We start from the raw sequence: 19,237 nt of genomic DNA on the forward strand, positions 1-19,237 counted from the left end.
ATTCATTGAGCAATAGATGGTGGTCATTCTTGAGATTTGGACCTCACCATCATTCACAAGAGTTCATATGAGTTATGATGTCATTTTGAAGCAAAATCCCAAGTGGTAGAGGCATTGAATTTCATCAGAACATTGTCAAGTCATCTGAAGACCTAGAAAGTCAACTGCAAGGTTAATTGTGGATTTGGAGGTGGGAAGTGACTAGAAATACTTCATTCATGTTCAAACAAGTCTCATTTGACATTTCAAACACTCACATTGAAGAATTTGAGGTCCAGTCAAAACTTTCCCAAAATAGCAAGTGACCTATAATTTGGAATTTCCAAAAAAGGAAAGGTTTTGGACCAACTTCAACTCAATATTACATCATAAAAAAGCTTCAAATGAAATTTTGTTGAACATGAAAGTTGTATATCTTTCTCTCCCATTTCCAAAAAGTCCAAGATCATGAGCATATGATGTGTGGTTGAGGAGATATGATCCAATCATGGCAAAGTGTGTATGGGACTTCAAATGAGCATAATTTTTCAACCAAAGCTCCAAAATGAGTGGTTCTTTTTGCAATATTCTCCTCATGACTTGTAGTTTCCAAACATCTCATTACATGGCTTGAATTCCACTTGCATAATCATGTGCTCACTCATGAAGATTTTTGAAGGAAATTTCATAAAATCATTTTAGTGAATCATATGCATACAAAACCAATTCCAAAGGGTGCATGAACTTATTTTAAGTGATTTTGGGCCTTATTCTGGCACTGTTCACGCATGCATGAAGTGCATGAGGTGAAAAACCATTTTTGTACATACATCTCATAAGTTGCTAATCTCATTTGCATTTGGCTTAAACTTGATTTGAGGATCATTAGCAGGACCTATATATTGTTAATCATAACTGCATTCATCATTAACATTGATTTCATATCTGAATTTCAAGAATCATCAAATTTTTTCTCTCAAATTTTTTTCCAATTTCTTCACACAAGAACCTTTCCTATTGATTGATTCATGATCCTGAAGCATTTTTGAGGAGATTGGAACGTGGAATCGGAAGGAATCGTGCCATATTGAGCCATACTCGAAGCTTGAAGGTTCCATGGATTTTGCAAATTTAGCTGGATTCGTGTATGCTGGAGCTTCAAATTCATCATCAATCACTTCATTAAGCATTGTAGAGAAGATTTGAGGCCTTGCTGAGCTTGATAGCACACGATTCAAGTTTGCTGTTCTTGAAGAGGTCATAATTCGCATCTCTTAATTTTAAAATCCATTGCTATGTTGTTGTAGATCTGGATGTCCTGATGAATCTGAGCTTTGAATCGTGTAATTTGGTGCACTATACATGAAGATATGCTTGATTGAAAGTTTGATGTTGATTTTGATTTTCTTCGATTTGAACTTGTTATGAGGTTTTTACATGATTTGTTTATGGATCTTTAATGTGCATGGAATGATGATTCGAATGCTGTGCTTGTTTGTGATTTCTGGACACTTTTTGAATTTTCTGGAAATTCACATGAAGATCATCATGATCTTCATCTTCAACCTATGAACTTCATCATTTCCAGAACTTGCTGCGAATTTGCTTTGGTTTTACTACGAATCCTTCGATTAGCTACGAATTTCTGGGCGCGCTAGGGTTTAAGTCCAAAACGGCACCGTTTTGATGTTGAGCGTGCAAATTTGAATGTGTGCAAGGTTCGAGTCCTACCGAGTGATTTTTTTCAAATTGCCATTCATTTTTATGTTTCCCTCCATATTTTGCCATGCTAGTTTATATTTTGATTTCAATTTTTTCCAAACTTCATAAAATCATATAAAATTGAAAACTCGTCCAAATTGATCCCAATTTTTTGCAAAATGCTCCTTATTCTGTCTAGTTTTTTATCATCATAATTTCCAAAGTTGTGCTTGGCTGGATTTATTTGGTGCTAGGTTATGTGAGCATGTATGCATGTGTGACCTTGCCTTGCTTATCTTGTTGTGAAATGCTTGTTTCTTATCCAATGAACTTGAAATTTTGCATGCTGAATCTAGACACATTGCTTGACATTTTGGTTTTGGTTTGGTATTTTTCCTATGCTCCATTGTTGTTTTATGCATGTGCTAACTTGGTGTGACAATTTGTGTCACACCTTTTGATGTCCAACTTGTGCCACTTGATTTCTATGTCAAATGATCTCCAATGCTTCTGATTTTTTGTATGTTGATCATGTTAGATGTCTTGAATGTGCATGATTTTTTCCAGATTTATTTGAATCATTTCTATTTTGATTTGATTTTTCCATTCATGATGATCACATATGAGCTTTGAAATTTCCTTGAACTTCACTTGATCATGAAATGCTCTTGGTGATTGATTTTGATGTGAGACCTTTTGGAATATGTCAATATGTGGTTGAAGTTACTTTGTGTTAAATTTCAGCTCATGTTTTAAATTTTTTCTCCATCTTTGACCCTAGGCTTTGACCTAGTGGTTTGTTGCTTATATGTGAGCTTTGATTTCAGGTTAAGCATCCAAGTTCCATAATTGATGATGCTTCATCATTTGAGTATTGATGTTTGCTTTTGATTACTAACACTTGTGTGTTTTGTAGGTTGATGCCAACTCATTTGAGTTTGCCTTTTGGCTTACACACTTTTGTACATTGGGATTGTCTGTTGCTTATTGACTGTTGTCTGTTTGTCTGAGTATTGTACTGATTTGTTTAGTTGTTTCCACAGGTACTTAAGTTGCTTTAAGTTCATTTTGAACTTTGCTTTGCTTGGTTGCTTAACCACTTAGGTATAATCCCTAATCTTCATGTAGTCTGGAAGACCTACTGTTATTGGTAGGCACCTGTCTGAAGTCCTCCTTAAGAGGCCATGTTTTTGTTTGTTTAACTTTGTGCCAAGCAGGAAAAGTCCTCTTATGAGGCAATTGGCAGATAAAAGAGATGTGTAATCCATCTCCTGCTACTCAGTGTGTCATTCACCTTGCTCACACCATGTGTTGATGCATGGTGAATAATAACCCAAGATCTTATAGAGTCAATCATTTGTGGAGAAGAGTTTCAACTTTCTGAACTCCCACACTTTCCATTGATCAAAGCTCTCCTGACCAGGGATAAGAGCTATGAGGCACACCCCTCATCTCCATTTCATCTGCTTCACCTTAACTCTCAATGTTAGGGTTAAGAGCACAAAATACCCCATTCCAGTTGGCTGTAAAGCCTAACCTTGCTTGAGCCTAATTGATTGTATATAGTGTGTGCTAATTGACTTGTTTGTTTGCTTACCTGATTCATCTGTGCATATTTGCTTATGTGTGCCTTTGTGCATTTATCATAATTTCTTGTATATCATTTCATGATCATTGGTTCATTGCTTTGTGACATCTTTGTTTTGTCCATTGAGGAGTCAATTGTAAGTCCAGCTATTGGCAGTTGTTTCCTATGATCTGGTGGGATTTGGAACTAAGACCATTCATTGGCGTTCCTTTCCTAGGAGTCAAGTGTAAGACCATTTATTGGCAACTTGTTTCCTCTTGCTTATTGCATTTGTCGTTTGTTCCTTGTGAGGAGTCAATTGTAAGCCCATTTATTGGCAGTTGTTTCCTATGATCATTCCTTGGAGACTGGTATAAGTCCATTGATTGGCATCTGGTATCCATGTTTCATTTTGTTTTAGGAGATTGGTATAAGTCCATTGATTGGCATCTGGTATCCATTTTGTTTTAGGGAGATTGGTGTAAGTCCAGTGATTGGCATCCGGTATCCATCTTTGTTGGCTTTGCCTGACACCTTGTTTATCTGTTATTTGCTTGTTGCATATTCCAAAGGAATCACTTGAATCATCTACATATGATCTCAAGAGGTGAACATCTAAGAAGTTTTACTCCCTCATCCTCCCACCTTTTGTTTCTTTAAACCTCCATTTGCATGTTAACCCAAAACTTGAAAACTATTGTGCAAACATTTTCATTTGTTTTCAAACTAGAAACCTAGGCTTTAGGCCTTTGATTTTCAAACTTCATTTTCATAATAATTCTTTTGAATTGAATTCTAATCATACTTTGACCATCTTTTGTGAATAATCCTAATTGGTTAATTTCACTCATTCAATTGTTTTGTGGCTTTGTCCATTCTTGATAAGTTTTCATACATTAGCCATAGGTTTGATTTATCCTAATTGGTTGATGTTAATCTCACCTTTTGTCCTTAGTGATTGAATTGTAAGACTTCCTTGCTTATTATAGGGTTAACCCCTCATTAGCAAGTTGAAGCTTTTCTCACATGGTGGACTCGTGGTTGTATAGGTTGAGTTTTCTCCCGTGGATAACGAAAGACCTTAGGGCTTTTGTTTTAAAATCAATTCACTTACTTTTGGAAATCTTTTAGCCGAACTACGGCGTTTTGATCCTTACCTTTCATGGAAAGGTAAGTAGGCAACAGGTTCATCCGTTCAAACACAAAAATAATAACTTGTACATTCTTTTCCCATCCCTTCAATCATGTTTGCACAATAAATATTTCATAAACAAATAACATTCCGTACAACAAGTTGTGAAAAGGGCTCTCTAGGAGTACCTAGGACGTTTTGGGTGCCTAACACCTTCCCATTGCGTAATTAACCCCTTACCCAAATCTCTGATCTTTCATTAGTTTTCTATGTGTAAAACTTCTTAGGCTTTTGTTCGCTTTTTAGCCATTCCTTTGGATAAATAAAAGTGCGGTGGCGACTCGATTCTTTGTATGCTTTGCTTTTGATTTAATCAATAAATCATAAAGTGACGAATACACTGCTACACAAGGCAGCATCAATCTCAGCATAAACAACACAAAGGTTAGTGTTAGTACAATCATCACATGAGTAAATATCATCAAAACCAGATACAGTTGGAAAATCAGCTGAAAACAAATAAGAATAAACTTCACCAACAACTTCAGAAAGCAACTCTATTTGAAAAACAGAATGCTCTTCCTCGTCAATCTTCTTATTTTTCAGTACTCTTTGTGGGAAAGAGATTGATGATACATACTTTTTTTCAACCTCAACAATAATAGAAGGTTCAAGTTTATTTTCAGGTGTTACACTAACAATTTTTTTATTTTTTTCTGGGGTTGGTTCTATAACTTTTTCGGATCTCAAGGAAATTGCACTCACATTAGAGTATTTTGGATTAACTACTGTTTGGGCGTGTAGTTGGTTTGATCCTTGAGCTTGTTGCATGACATTCATTGAAGTGGCAAGTTGTCCCATTTGTGTTTACAAAGTATGAATACTATAATCTGTCTGCTGCTGAAATTGGAGACTGTTTACAACCATTTGTTTGACAAGTTCCTCTAGTGAAGGTTCAGAAGGTGAAGAGGTGGTTACTTGTGGAGGGTTATATGGTGGTGGTGGAATGGGTAGAATCAATTGTTTCACTAAATAGGTAAGTTCATCAATTCTGGTTTCTAGAGCTTTGTTGGAAGAAGAAACATGAATCTCATTCACATATTTTGCTTGAAAAACAGAATGCTCTTCCTCATCAATCTTCTTATTTTTCAGTACTCTTTGTGGGAAAGAGATTGGTGATACATACTTTTTTTCAACCTCAACAATAATAGAAGGTTCAGGTTTATTTTCAGGTGTTACACTAACAATTTTTTTATTTTTTTCTGGGGTTGGTTATATAACTTTTTCGGATCTCAAGGAAATTGCACTCACATTAGAGCATTTTGGATTAACTACTGTTTGGCCATGTAGTTGGTTTGATCCTTGAGCTTGTTGCATGACATTCATTGAAGTGGCAAGTTGTCCAATTTGTGTTTGCAAAGTCTGAATACTATAATCTGCCTGCTGCTGAAATTGGAGACTGTTTACAACCATTTGTTTGACAAGTTCCTCTAGTGAAGGTTCAGAAGGTGAAAAGGTGGTTACTTGTGGAGGGTTATATGATGGTGGTGGTGGAATGGGTAGCATCAATTGTTTCACTAAATAGGTAAGTTCATCAATTCTGGTTTCTAGAGCTTTGTTGGAAGAAGAAACCTGAATCTCATTCACATCTTTTGCTTGGACCATAAAATTATCCATTGTTGTGAACTGTTGGAAGTTAAGTGACATCTTCTCAATCAAGGATTTGACAGCAACTGGAGTCTTTTCAACAAGTGCTCCATCACTAGCAGCATCTAAAATGTTTCTTTCTATTGGTAGCAATCCCTCATAAAAGTATTGTATTAGCAATTGTTCATAAATCTGGTGGTGAGGACAACTCGACACTAACTGCTTGAATCTCTCACAATATTCAGCCAATGATTCCATGTCAACCTGTCTAATACCACATATTTCTTTTCTGATTGAAGAAGCTCTTGAAGTAAGGAAAAATCTTTCTAAGAATATTTTCTTCATATTATTCCAACTTGTAATAGAATTTGGCTCAAGATAATATAACCAATCTTTTGCAGCACCTTGTAGTGAGAATGGAAATGCTTTAAGATTAATACGATCTTCAGTAATTCCTTGATGTCTCAATGATGTAGAACACACAATCTGAAATTCTTTTAGATGCCTATGCGGATCCTCACCTGCAAAACCATTAAACCTTGGCAACAAGTGTATTAAACCAGATTTCAATTTGAAAGGTACAACAGCAACAGGAAATTCAATACATAAAGCATTATAATCAACATTAGGGGCAACGAGTTCTCTCAAAGTTCTTTGATCAGCCATGTTAAACTCAATATAAAAAAAAAAAATCAACAAACAATGAGAAAACACAACTAATTCAGCAATGTAGCAATAAATAGGAAAATACTAACAATGTCCCTATTAAGTAAAAACAATTGAAATACGAGAAAAAACAATTAAAATAAAATACAAAAAATACAAAAACACGAAAATTAATCTAATAACGTCAATTAAGAATTTTGAGAATTTTTGTGGAATTTTCTGAAACTACCAAAACACAAAATAAATCATAAAAAAATAGAAAAATAGGGAATTTTGATTTTTGAGGGTGGCGTCCATTATTTAGTTCCTAAATAGAGGCTTTCGATCCTTAATTTTTTTCTAATGAATCTACAAAGAATCGGAATAATCTGAGACGATTTTCTTAAAAACAGAAAGAAAAAAAATTATCCTAAACCGCAAAAAGATCAGAACGCAAGAAAGTTAAGGCAAAACAAAATGCTAAAAAAACAACACCTATGACTATAATAATGGTTATAATCTACAAAAGTCCCCGGCAACGATGCCAATTTGATCCGTTGTCGCATACGGGTCAAAAACGAGTTTAAAAGTGTAGTAAAACGGAAGCGACACTCGAATATCGTATCACAAGGACTCTTGAATGTTATAATCAAACGAATAGAAAGAAAGAGTTTTTAAGGTTCAAAACTTAAATCGAAGATGATTAAAGGTAAAAGCAAAATTGATAAATAAGTTAATCTATTATCGATTTCCGACTTATCATCGATTCTTATAATTTTAATTCCCTAGCGGATTCAATCCCATTCGATTACAATACCCACTGACAAGCGCAAATTGGTATTATATGATATATGTTCCTAATTTCCGAATTAAGCAAACGAATTTAAGCAGACGCGAATTAAGCAAACGCGACTTAATCAAACACGATAACGAAAAAGCTACGCTAACGTGATTATAGTTAAGGATAGTACAAACAATCAAATTTAATCAATTCTATCCTATAAGAAACAATCGAATTAAGCAAACAAAAGTAATCGAATTAAGCAAACGGGTTTATAGAAAGAATTGAAAAGAAATTGAAATTAAATTGAAATTAATAAAAACCTCAAAGTGGAATTCGAATACAACAGATCAATTCTTTGGAAATTAGCTCTCCATGAAATCTTCTAATGTATCATCGAAATTCAAAATTAGGATTTCTATAGTAGTGAAAGACCTAATATAATAAAAGGTAAATTCGGACCCTTATAGGATCCGACCCGAAAATAACAAAAACTGACCTAAACTAACTATTTTAATTAAGTCTGGAACTTCAACGAATTATTCGACCCTCCTTCACTTAGAATCAGCTTTTGACTTCAACATGAAACTTTTACTTATCCTCTCAGCTTTCCAACGCATATTATAACTCATTAATCTGATTCTCGTAACTCAAGTTATGATTTGCATAGTAACAAGGTATGAAATAACTATTTATGCTGAAAATAAAGTACGAAAATAAAATAAAAGCAAAAATAAACTTAAATGTAAAAACACACTAAAATAATAAAAATAATAGAATAAACTATAGAAATGTCTAAGTAAAATTATAGAAGAATGTGTATCAAAATGCACTGATCACCAGGCCTGGATGCACCTCTGAACTTGTCCGTCTCCGGAATACTTCCTAGTTTGCAAAAATCATGTGGCAAACCAACACCAGTAGTCCTTCCTCTCAGGTCTGTCGAAAATGCATTCGCTTATTCTTTCCTTCAAAATGTTGTCTCTCTGCACTCAATCCTTTTTCATTTGGTTAGCCGTGTATCCAATAGTATGCAAACAATTGACGCGCTACTAACATGCAATCAGAAAAGAAAAAATGATCTAAATGTTCGTTTACGCCGAAATCTACTCAGAAACCTCAACCAGGTCTGTAGAATAACTTTTTAAACCACTAAGTAAAGTTAATAACAATATGAACTTGGTTTTTGTATGAAACATGGGTCATCTTTGTGCTGAAGATGACTCATTTATGGAGCTTACCATAGACATACATTTCCCTGTGAGAGACTATACATTAACAGATATCGAGCTGGACGAGAATGATTATCCTATTAATAAGCTAGGTGATTTAAATTCTTTTACCAATTTCATGTTAATCTTTTATGACCATTTTTCCTACTGAAAATTTTTTCTTAGCCAATTTTGTACAGGTTTTGAGTGTACATTTCCTTACGACTTGGGGCGTCCTTTTTATCATATTCGAGCAGTTGATTGTGAGATGGTATTCTATATCAGTACTCAGTAGTAGTAGTACTAATGTAATCTTGGTGAATCTTGTTCTCTATTTTGCATGGTTTTTTATTTGTCCTATTTTTATGCATAGTGCATAACAAGAAAAGGGTTTGAACTGACAAGAGTTACTCTAGTGGATCTCCAAGGACAGGTTGTGTTAGATAAATTAGTTAAACCTTCAAAACATATCATTGAGTACAGCACAAGGTAATTCGCGTATGGCCGAGTTTTTTCCTTTATTTGAACAAAAATTGCGGGAAGATACATAGTAATATCGATGACGTGCAGATTTAGTGGAATAACGACTGAGATGTTAGATGGGGTGACGACAAGTCTGAAAGACATTCAGGTTTTACAATTGTTGTTTCAGTGCTATGGTATTTCATGTGAAACTCTATGTTTTGCTCACAAAACTTGAACTGTTTGGATTTTTCAGGAGGAGTTTGTGAAACTTGTGAAGAAAGAAACTATTCTTGTTGGACATTCCTTAGAACATGATTTGTTAGCATTGAAGGTATCACATGAGTTGGTCATTGACACCGCGGTATTATACAAATACCCGTGAGGGTCTTCGCATAAATCGGCTCGGTGTTCGAATAAAACTGCTCGGTCTTTGCAGAAACATTCTATACGGTTTCTTGCTAGAAGATTTCTTTCAAGGGAGATATAGCAACCAGGGGATGGACATGACAACATTGAAGATGCTATAGCTGCCATGGAATTGGCAGTATTGATGATCAGAAGTTGGAGTATCATCTAGTGAGAAAAAAATGGTAGAGTTTCGCATTGGATGGTTTGGACATGTGTGATGATCAATGTAGCCATACAATGCAGTTTTTCTTCATCCTCTTTGCTACTTCCATTTTTGGAATACAATGGTGAAAGCCTATAATAGGTTGTTTTTGTAAGCTCTTCAAAGCACAATAACTTCATGCAATACAGTGCCATAAGCCTATAATAGTTTTAATAATATTCAATTTGACTAGTAACTATATCCACCACACAAGAGCCTTTGCAGTGGCCGTTTGGGATCACATAAGCTCAAATTTTTGCTTTTAAAAAAGGGACCTTTCCACCCTATAATTATCGTGTTTATTTTAAAATTCATTGAATAATTCGGAAATGCAGTTATGGATTTGTCAAGTGGAAAATTGAATAAAACATCATCTCACATGTATTATTCATTTATGATCACACCACCATTCTTCTTGGAATTATATTAAAACCTCGTTCTATTCTCAATTAAGTTTTGTATTTCAAAATAACTTTTATTTTCATATTATTTTCAGATTAACCACATTCAATTTCAAAATTGAACGTGGTTACGAAAGTTTATTTTCAGATTATTGTAATGGTCAATTTTAGCTTTTAATTTTTTCTATTATGATTGGCCTTATATATGATTATATATGATTGACCTTAAATATGGCCAATGGATCCATATGGAGGTTGGCAAATTGGATTTCAGCGTTCTAATCAGGAAGTCAGATAATGGTTCAGATAGAAGATAATCATTTGTGACAATGAGACACAAAAGAAGTGACAAGTACAAAAAATTTATATGAAAGTTGAAACAATGACACCTAAACGAGAAAATGTGAGTGTCCTTTTAAGTTGTGCGGGTATCTTATAGCGAATAATACATGGATGTTTAATCATGACTTGTGTTACAAGTTAGTCAGGCATCCCATTGCATGTCGCCTTAATCCTGAAGAGAATGATCTTGTTTCTGATATGACATTGAACATAGTGCAACCCAAAAAAAACATGCAGCTTTGAAACGGAACAGACCTCAAAAGGTCTCAAATATCAAGCAAGTATACAACGTTCGTGTCCGAAACAACAAGGTGATAAGAGGTCCAAGAAATGAAATGCAACAACTGTTGAAACTCTTTGATGATGATCATTATGTATCTAGGTACAAAGTGTGTGAGGATGGAGAAATTGTTCGAGATATATTTTGGACTCATCTTAATTCCATCAAGTTGTTCAACATATTTCTCATTGTGCTTATTATTGATTCAACATATAAGACTATTAAGTACATACTTCCACTTCTGGAAATGGTTGATGTTACTTCTACAATGATGACTTTTTCAATTGGGTTTGCATTTTTGAAAAGTGAAAAAGAGGAAAATGTTACTTAGGCTTTAGAAATTTGTCGAACTACGTTGAAGGACTAAGAAAATATGTCAAAGGTCATTGTCATCGATCGCAATATCACGTTGATGAATTCGGTTGCAAAGATGTTTTCTACATCATATGCATTACTTTGTAGGTATCACATAACAAAAAGGTGACTAGTAAACTTAAGTACGCGATAATGTTTACTGGTGTTTTTAGTAAACAATCACGAGTTTAGTTCACTTAAAAGATTAACTTGAAAAATCTTAAAGACAATTTATGCAAAGACAAATTATGGTGAAAAGTGTGTGTGATTTGAATTTAAATGTTTGGATAACGACCAATTCAATGCAGAAGATAGAATTTGAATAAAGGTAATAAATGAAAAATGAAGTAAATGACATTTAACATAAATGCATTGAATACAAAAAAGATTTGAAGAAAGTTTAAATGGTGGACGCAGACTCACATGTCTCAAAAACTGTTTCGCTTTATGACTTGGGTACTTTGGTTCTATAGAGAATGAGAATCGCAACCTCAATTACAATGCATAAGCTTGCATTATATACTATTACAAAGAAAACCATCAACCACAGTTAAATCTTATAAATCTGACATGTATCCCACTACTGAGGCATTCATGCTCTAACTTGCTTCCACATGCCTTCAAGGATATAACTGCTAAAAAAGCAAACAAACGAGGCAATAATTGACGATAACCGTTTCTGAACGCGTTACTTGTCCATACGCATATGAGAAGATCTATACGCCTATGAGGCCAACCACCTCAAACCCCCTGTGCAGGCCAGACCCTTACGTGTATGGGTCAAACCAGACTATACGCCGTACCCTGGGCCATACGCGTATGACGTAGTACAAAAATGTGTCATATGCATATACAGAGGGCAATATGTGTATGACACGACCCAGATATGAAAAAGCCCAAATTTTATTTATTTAGCCAAAAAACGCGAATTTAACATTTTGAAGGCTGGAGAACTCAAATTCTTGTGGTGGATCAAGGATTTCATGAACTCTAAGTGATTGAAGACTTAATTTTATCTCATAATCTGTAATGTCTACATCTTGTGTTTTGATTTTCTTTGATATTATGAGTAGCTAAGCCCCCAATGCTAGGGGATGCCCTTGATTCTGATTTGTTAAATTATTCTGATTTGAACCTTGTGATAACAACAATTTTATGATATTTGATTTACTTTCAATTTTTCTTAATGTTTTTTCTTCAAAAAAATTTTGTTTAATTTACGATTAGTCATTAGGCTGGACTGTCATTGTTAATGCTTAATTGTGAGTATTTTATAGTAGATATCACCTAGGACTAGGGATACCATGTGGAAACCGGAATATTCTTGATATTGTAATGCTTAATTTCATCTCTAATTCACTATAGACATATGAGTTAATTTGAATGATTAAAGGTTTTCTCACAAAGGACTTAGGAGTAAACACCCTTAAGAAACGGTATCCAATATTGTTAAATTAAGTTGTTGCAAGGTCAGGTTAAAATTATTGAAGAATCCAATCATAAAACTTCCCTAGCATGTTCACACATATTATTCTAAATCGTTCAACTACTTTGTTTACTTTTTAACTGCTATTTTATTTTCTCTTTCAAAAACTACAATTTCAAAACCCCAAGTCTTTTGTTTAACTGAAGTAAAACACGAACTTTGTATCGTCAAGCAGTCTTTGAGATCGATATTTGGGATTTCTCATTATTGCTACATTAGAAGATTAATACACTTGCTAATTTACCAATTAAGTTTTTGACGTGGTTGTCAGGGGGCTGTAAAAGATTATAGAGTTTGAGTTTTATTTTAGTTAAAATTTTGTTGCTCTGCAATTAAAATTTTATTTCAGTTTTTATTTTTATTTTAATTATATTACTACTAATCTTTGTCTAATATTTGTATGCGAGGAAAACCCTTCGCTAATTTTCCTTTTGATGCAGAACCCGAAAGAACATTACACGCGAGGCTCAAACAAGCTCGACAAGCTAGAATGGTCGATCAAGAGGAGATTAACTTTGACGATTCAGATACAGAATCAGAAACAGAAGTAGAGGATTTGAGTATGGATGAAAATCCATAAGGAAGACTTCTTGGGTACTATGGAAGAGCAAGCGCCTCAAAAAGTCGTTTAAGCATAGTTAATCAATTGGTGAATGTTCCAAATTTTCAGTTGCATCCAACGACTATCCATCAACTATATAAGAGACCTTTCACATGAAAAATTAAAGAAGATGTAAATAAACGTCTGCAAAGGTTTCTTAATATGTATACTACTTTAAAGATAGATTAACACATTAAAGAAGTCAAAAAGTTGAGAATGTTTTCGTTTACCCTAGCTGAAGATGCCGAAGAATGGTTTTATTCATTACCTGTCAGAGTATCACCACATGGGAAGAGATGGAAATAACTTTTCTTAATGAGTATTTTCCTACTTCAGTTTTTCTCAGGAAAATATATGACATCATGAACTTTAAGCATAAAGAGGGTGAACCACTGAGTGATTCATATAAGAGATTCAAGAGGTTACTTGTTGATTGTCCTACTCACAACTTAGATCAAAATGAACAGATGCAGATGTTTGTTAATAGGCTCAGGTTAAAGATTAAACAATTGATTGATACAGTTGTTGGTGGCTCATCCAACTTTGCAACACCCACTAGTATAAAAAAGATAATACAAGCCATTATTGCGAATGAACACTTAGAGTTGTATGATAGGTGTACAAGCAAACCAGAAGGAGTGATAAATTTGAAACTTGTTACTTAGAGTATAAAGATGGAAGAATAAATTGCTGCTAAAGTTGAAAGAAGACTCAAAGAAATGAATATAAGTACTCAACAGGTGGCTAAAGTTCAACTAGTTCAAGATGTTAGTTATGAAATTTGTGGTGACCCTTATCTCATTTTGCTATGTACTATGTTACAATTGCGCAACAAACTGAAGAAATGAATTATCTGAAGCAGAATAACCCCTACTCTAAGACTTACAATCTAGGTTAGAAGAATCATTTAAACTTCTCCGGGAAAGATTAGCAAGGGAGTGTCAAAATTAGGGTCTTGTTCATTATTAGAATCAACAACAGTACCAACCTCAACAAAACTACCAGAATCAGTTCCAATAACAATATCAACAACAAGCTCCTAAGAAGGCAAATTGGGAAATACCCATTGAAAAGATGGCCGCACAAAACTCCTATGTATGATTCGATTGGTTTGATCACTGAATGGTCGACAATGAAGTCTGCGATAATTTGTCCTTTTATTGCTTTCAAAGGACAGTTAGTGAGTGAATATTTAGTAAGCGCTAAAGCCCACTTCACTATTCGACTATGCAATATAGGCTTTGATACATGTGCTTAATAACATTGAAATATAAGTAGACATAAACTTCCATAGGTTTTATATAATGCTTCAATTTAGTACATGAGAAGTATAAACACAAACATAATTTTTTAATCGAGTTATACCTAGTTTCTGCATCTATCAGGATTCAATTGAGGTAATGAATGGCTCTTTCAACACCATTATCATCCTCTTGGTCAAACATACTTCCTATGGTCGAATCGGATGCATCTATGTACAAGTTCGTGCTCTTATTTCTAATTTGAGGTAATAAGTATGAAGGCTTCATCATGTATTCTTTGATGTTGTTAAAAGCCTCTTGCTGCTCACTCCCCCAAATGAAGTCACTGTCTCTCTTGAGTTGAAGTAGTGGCGAGAAGGATTGAGTTTTTCCACTTAAATTGGAGATGAATCTTCTACGAAACATTATTTTCCCCAACAAAGATTGGAGTTGCTTCTTTATCGAATGAGGATTGAGATTTACAATTTCTTTCGTCTTATTTTGATCGATCTCAATGCCTTTTTTATGCACCACAAATCCCAAGAAGTCCCCTGCACGAACACATAAAGCACATTTTAATGAATTCATTTTCGATTTATATTTCCTCATCCTTTGAAAGGATTGTCGAAGATGGACCAAGTGACCATCCCCTAATGAGGAATTTATGACTATATCATCAATGTATACTTGCATGAAAGTCTCGATGAAGTCATGAAACATTGAATTCATTGCTCTTTGGTAAGTTGCGCCAACATTTTTCAGACCAAAGGGCATCACGACCCACTCATAAGTCCCCAATGCAAATAGGAATCAAAACTCCATCTTAGGTACGTTTTCTTCAGCTATAAAAATATTATTATAGCCAAAGTACCCATCCAACACCCTTAAAAACTGATAGCCTATGGTTGAATCGACTAGCATTTTTGCCACATGCATTGGTACTCGTATTTAGGTGTAGCATTATTTAGATCCCTAAAATCTATGCAGACTCTAAGAGTTCCATTCTTTTTTATAACTGGAACGATATTGGTTAATCATTCGACATACCTGGCCACTCTTATGAACTTGCTTCTGAGCAGCCTCTCAGTCTCCTCCTTGATCTTTGACATTATTTTTGGTGCAAACCTCCCAGGCAACTGCTTCACCGACTTCTTACCCGACCAAATTGGTAGCTTTATTTCCACTATATCTTGACTCATCCCTAACATTTCATTGTAGTCCCAGGCGAAACAATCTTTAAACTATTTGAGCAGCTCGACCACTTTTTCTTTCATGCATGGTTCTATCTTGGCGCTGATGTACACTGGCCTCTTTACTGCTCTGTCGCCCAAATCTACCTCTCCCAAGGGGTCTTGGCCTTGCATTTTCTTATTAGTTTCTTGTGGGGATTTTTCAAACCCCAAAGGATCGTTGTCGTATATGCAATCGAGCCTCCGACTTTCTGAAGCTGTTGTCTGGCCCTTGGAGCAATCTCTAAATTTATAAGAGCTTTCAACATTGGCTTCACTGTCCATATTTTGTAAGCTATCAGTCTCTAAGGTTGATTTTAATCTGATCTTGGCCATATAAGCTGAAATTAGATCCAAGGAGCTTGCCTTAGTAGTCATCCTCATTGACCATTATCCACCATGTAGGGTGTAGACTTTCTCCCTTGACAGGCTGACTTTCTGCCTTCTCTTTGTCCCATATGAACCCATAGTTGGGGTGTAGGTTCGGGGAATAGTTAGAGTCCTTCTCAAAGGTATAAACCTCCTTTGTTGCGTAGCATGGCAGAATTTTCGCCAGATTCCTATGGAAATCCTTCTTTCCGACCTTCCCAACTTTAACTTTGTAGTAACTTTGGTCGGCTTCTATGTTTGCGACAATGCCATTGTCTCGCCAGAGGGCCACCCTCTGATGCAACATCTACAACACCGCACCTATGCCATGAATCCATTCACGGACGAGTAGTAAATTGTAATTTGCGTTTGATGTTATCACCATGAATAAAGTCAGGCTTGAAGTCGAGCCAACTGATAAGTGCACTTGAATTACACCTAGAATGTGGCTAGTCTTGCCCTCATAATTAGACAAAACCATGTTGTGGGGTTGAATATCCTAATCAGTCTTCTCCGTCTTCTTAAATAATGAGTGCAAAATCAGGTTGACTGCCACACCGCCAGCGACAAACACTTTGTTAACGGCTATGCCATCTACGTTGGCCTTGATGAACAATGGTTTCAAATGATACATCATCCTCAGGTCAAAATTTTCAAAGATAGCCTACTGTTCTTCAAAAATGACATTGTTCATGATGTAGTAGAAGAGAGGCTTCTGGTTAGGCGCCTCATCTTGTATATAATCCTTCCCTATTTTGGAGACTTCTAAGACTCGATCATAATCCGCAAGTAAAATTGAAACTATGCCGCAATTAATTATCGTTGACCATCTCGTCATCAAACCATGGTGTGTACTACGACTCTTTGTCTTTTGATTGAGGCGTGTACTTGGGTGTTTCCTTCTTTGGCTGAGAAGTGTAATATGGTGCCTCATTGTCTGACTGAGGCGAGTACTCAAGCGTTTTCGCCCTAGGCTTGTAGCCATTCTTAGCGTGTTACGCCACCTTCATAGATAACCTTTTGTTGTTCTCCCCTTTATCCTTCTCGATTGGTTCCTTTGGGTAAGGCTTCTCCTGAGCCTTTGACACAATTGAGAGGTGATTTTCCTCAGGGGCTTGGTTTCAGTTAGTAAATTCCTCTTTTTTTGCCTTCTTCTTCCTCTGATGACACCTCCATTAGGTATGCGTCATTGGGTTGTTACCCTTATAAGTTAGGGGAATGTGAAACCTTTCCTTATGGACTTTGTGGTTGCCTTGATCTTGGACCCCCACTTTAGGGTCGACCTCTTTCCATTTTGATTGCTTCGCCCCCTTCTGTTTGAGGGGTTTCACCCACTTTCTCTCAGGAACATTTGTTGGTAGGCGAAATGTCCTATAGAGAGGTTGTCTAAATTGCCTACTGTATTCTTCATTTCTGCAAGGGTCACCGCGGTTGTTCGAGGCGAACCTAGCAGCTTGGCTTCCTCCCTTGTCTCTCCTAGGGTTGTACCTCATGGTACCCTCTTTCTTTTTTGTCACTTCTTCGTCAAAAAAAGCACTACACTTTGGGCACAATATCATTTTGGAGTCATTGAGCTTGCAGCGCTCCCAAAAGTCAATCATCCCCTCTTCAGCCTGGGGGTAGACCGTCTGCATCTCAGAATCGGCAATAGCAGAGATCTGCTCGCCCTTGTTAACTTCCATATTGAAGCCCTTTGTGGCTTCAACCATCATAATCTCCAGGGGCTCAACTTAGTGAGCATCTTCGGTCTGCATAGGGTCGGAGTCCACTTTCACTATTGACTTTGGCTTTTCTCCAAACTGAAGCCTCATGTCATTCAAAGCTTTCTAAACTAAATCCCTTAAAAGAACACATTAAGACGTTTTATGATCCAAAAAATTATGGTACTTACAAAAAAATATTTTTTTCCTTTGTTCGATAGAAGGAGTTTTTAAGCCTTTAGGCATTATGATCTGTCCATCTGTAACTAACAAATCAAATATTTAGTCGCATTTTGTTATGTCGAAAGTGTAAGTTTTAGCGATAATTTTTTTATTCTTGCTAGGCTCAACGAGATTCTTCCCATTCGACAGCTTCGACAATTTACATACATACGAAGACCATGACTTAAGCTCAGCTACGTTTACCTCGCTCTCTGCGAGATACTCGTCGCCTCTATTAGACAAATAATCGTCTACCTCAATGTAAGCAACTTTCTCCTTTTTCTGGTACTTATCTGTTGTGGCTTTTTCATCTTTCAAGCGTTCGACTTGGTGAACCCTATCTGCCAATTGCGCCAATATCCCTAAGGTACTGAGTGTCTTATTTCTTCCTAATTGAGTAGTCTAGGCCCTCAACAACCATTTCAACCAGTTCGTACTTAAGGACTTGCGTAAATCACATTGCTTTAAGAAGTTTAAACCTGTTGAGATAATCATCAATGGATTTAGGGATTTTTTGCCTAACACAAGCTAACTATTTCAGACTTACTTTTGATTGGCCCATGTAAAATTATTCATGGAACAACCTCTTCAACTGACTTCATGTTTGGATGGAGTGTAGAGGTAATGTAGTGAACCAGGTGAAAGCGTTTTTTGTAAGAGAATTTGGGAAATACTTTATCTTCAGATTCTCGTTGTTTGCTATGTCGCCTGCTTCAGTTTGATACCTGACGACGTGTTCGACCGTCGACTCACTTGTGTCGCCAAAGAACTTAGTGAACTTGGGTACTTTCTAAACCTTGGATAATTATGTTTTTCGAACATATTCTGACAAAGGAGATACGAACTTAGGTCTGTGAAGGCCCACATTGAGGCCACTTTGGGCCAAGATATGTTTGACCACACTTGCTATGTTATTGTGCCCAACAAAGTTATTTTGTTGAACATTTCAAAGGACTTGATCTGCATCCTGGTTCCTGTGAATTGTTAGGGGTATGGGGTTGACTTGAGCCACGTACTCCATTTCTTCCCTATTTGGGTCCGGGTCATATCGAAGCCCTTGATTTTGTCTTACAATATCCTGAACCAATCCATTTTCAGACATTTCTACATGCCCCTCATTCGATATTTGGGGAGTTGGTCGAGAAGGTATATGGGGTGTGCCAAAGAAATCGTCTATTCGCCCCATCTGGTTTGCCAGTAACTCATAAGTTTGGTTTGTGTTTGTGATTAGTGGGTTGAAAATAGTCCCCATTTTCTGGGTGATAATGTTTACT

The sequence above is a fragment of the Lathyrus oleraceus genome, chromosome 6, assembly GCF_024323335.1.
Source record: "Lathyrus oleraceus cultivar Zhongwan6 chromosome 6, CAAS_Psat_ZW6_1.0, whole genome shotgun sequence".
In the NCBI taxonomy this organism is placed as follows: domain Eukaryota; kingdom Viridiplantae; phylum Streptophyta; class Magnoliopsida; order Fabales; family Fabaceae; genus Lathyrus; species Lathyrus oleraceus.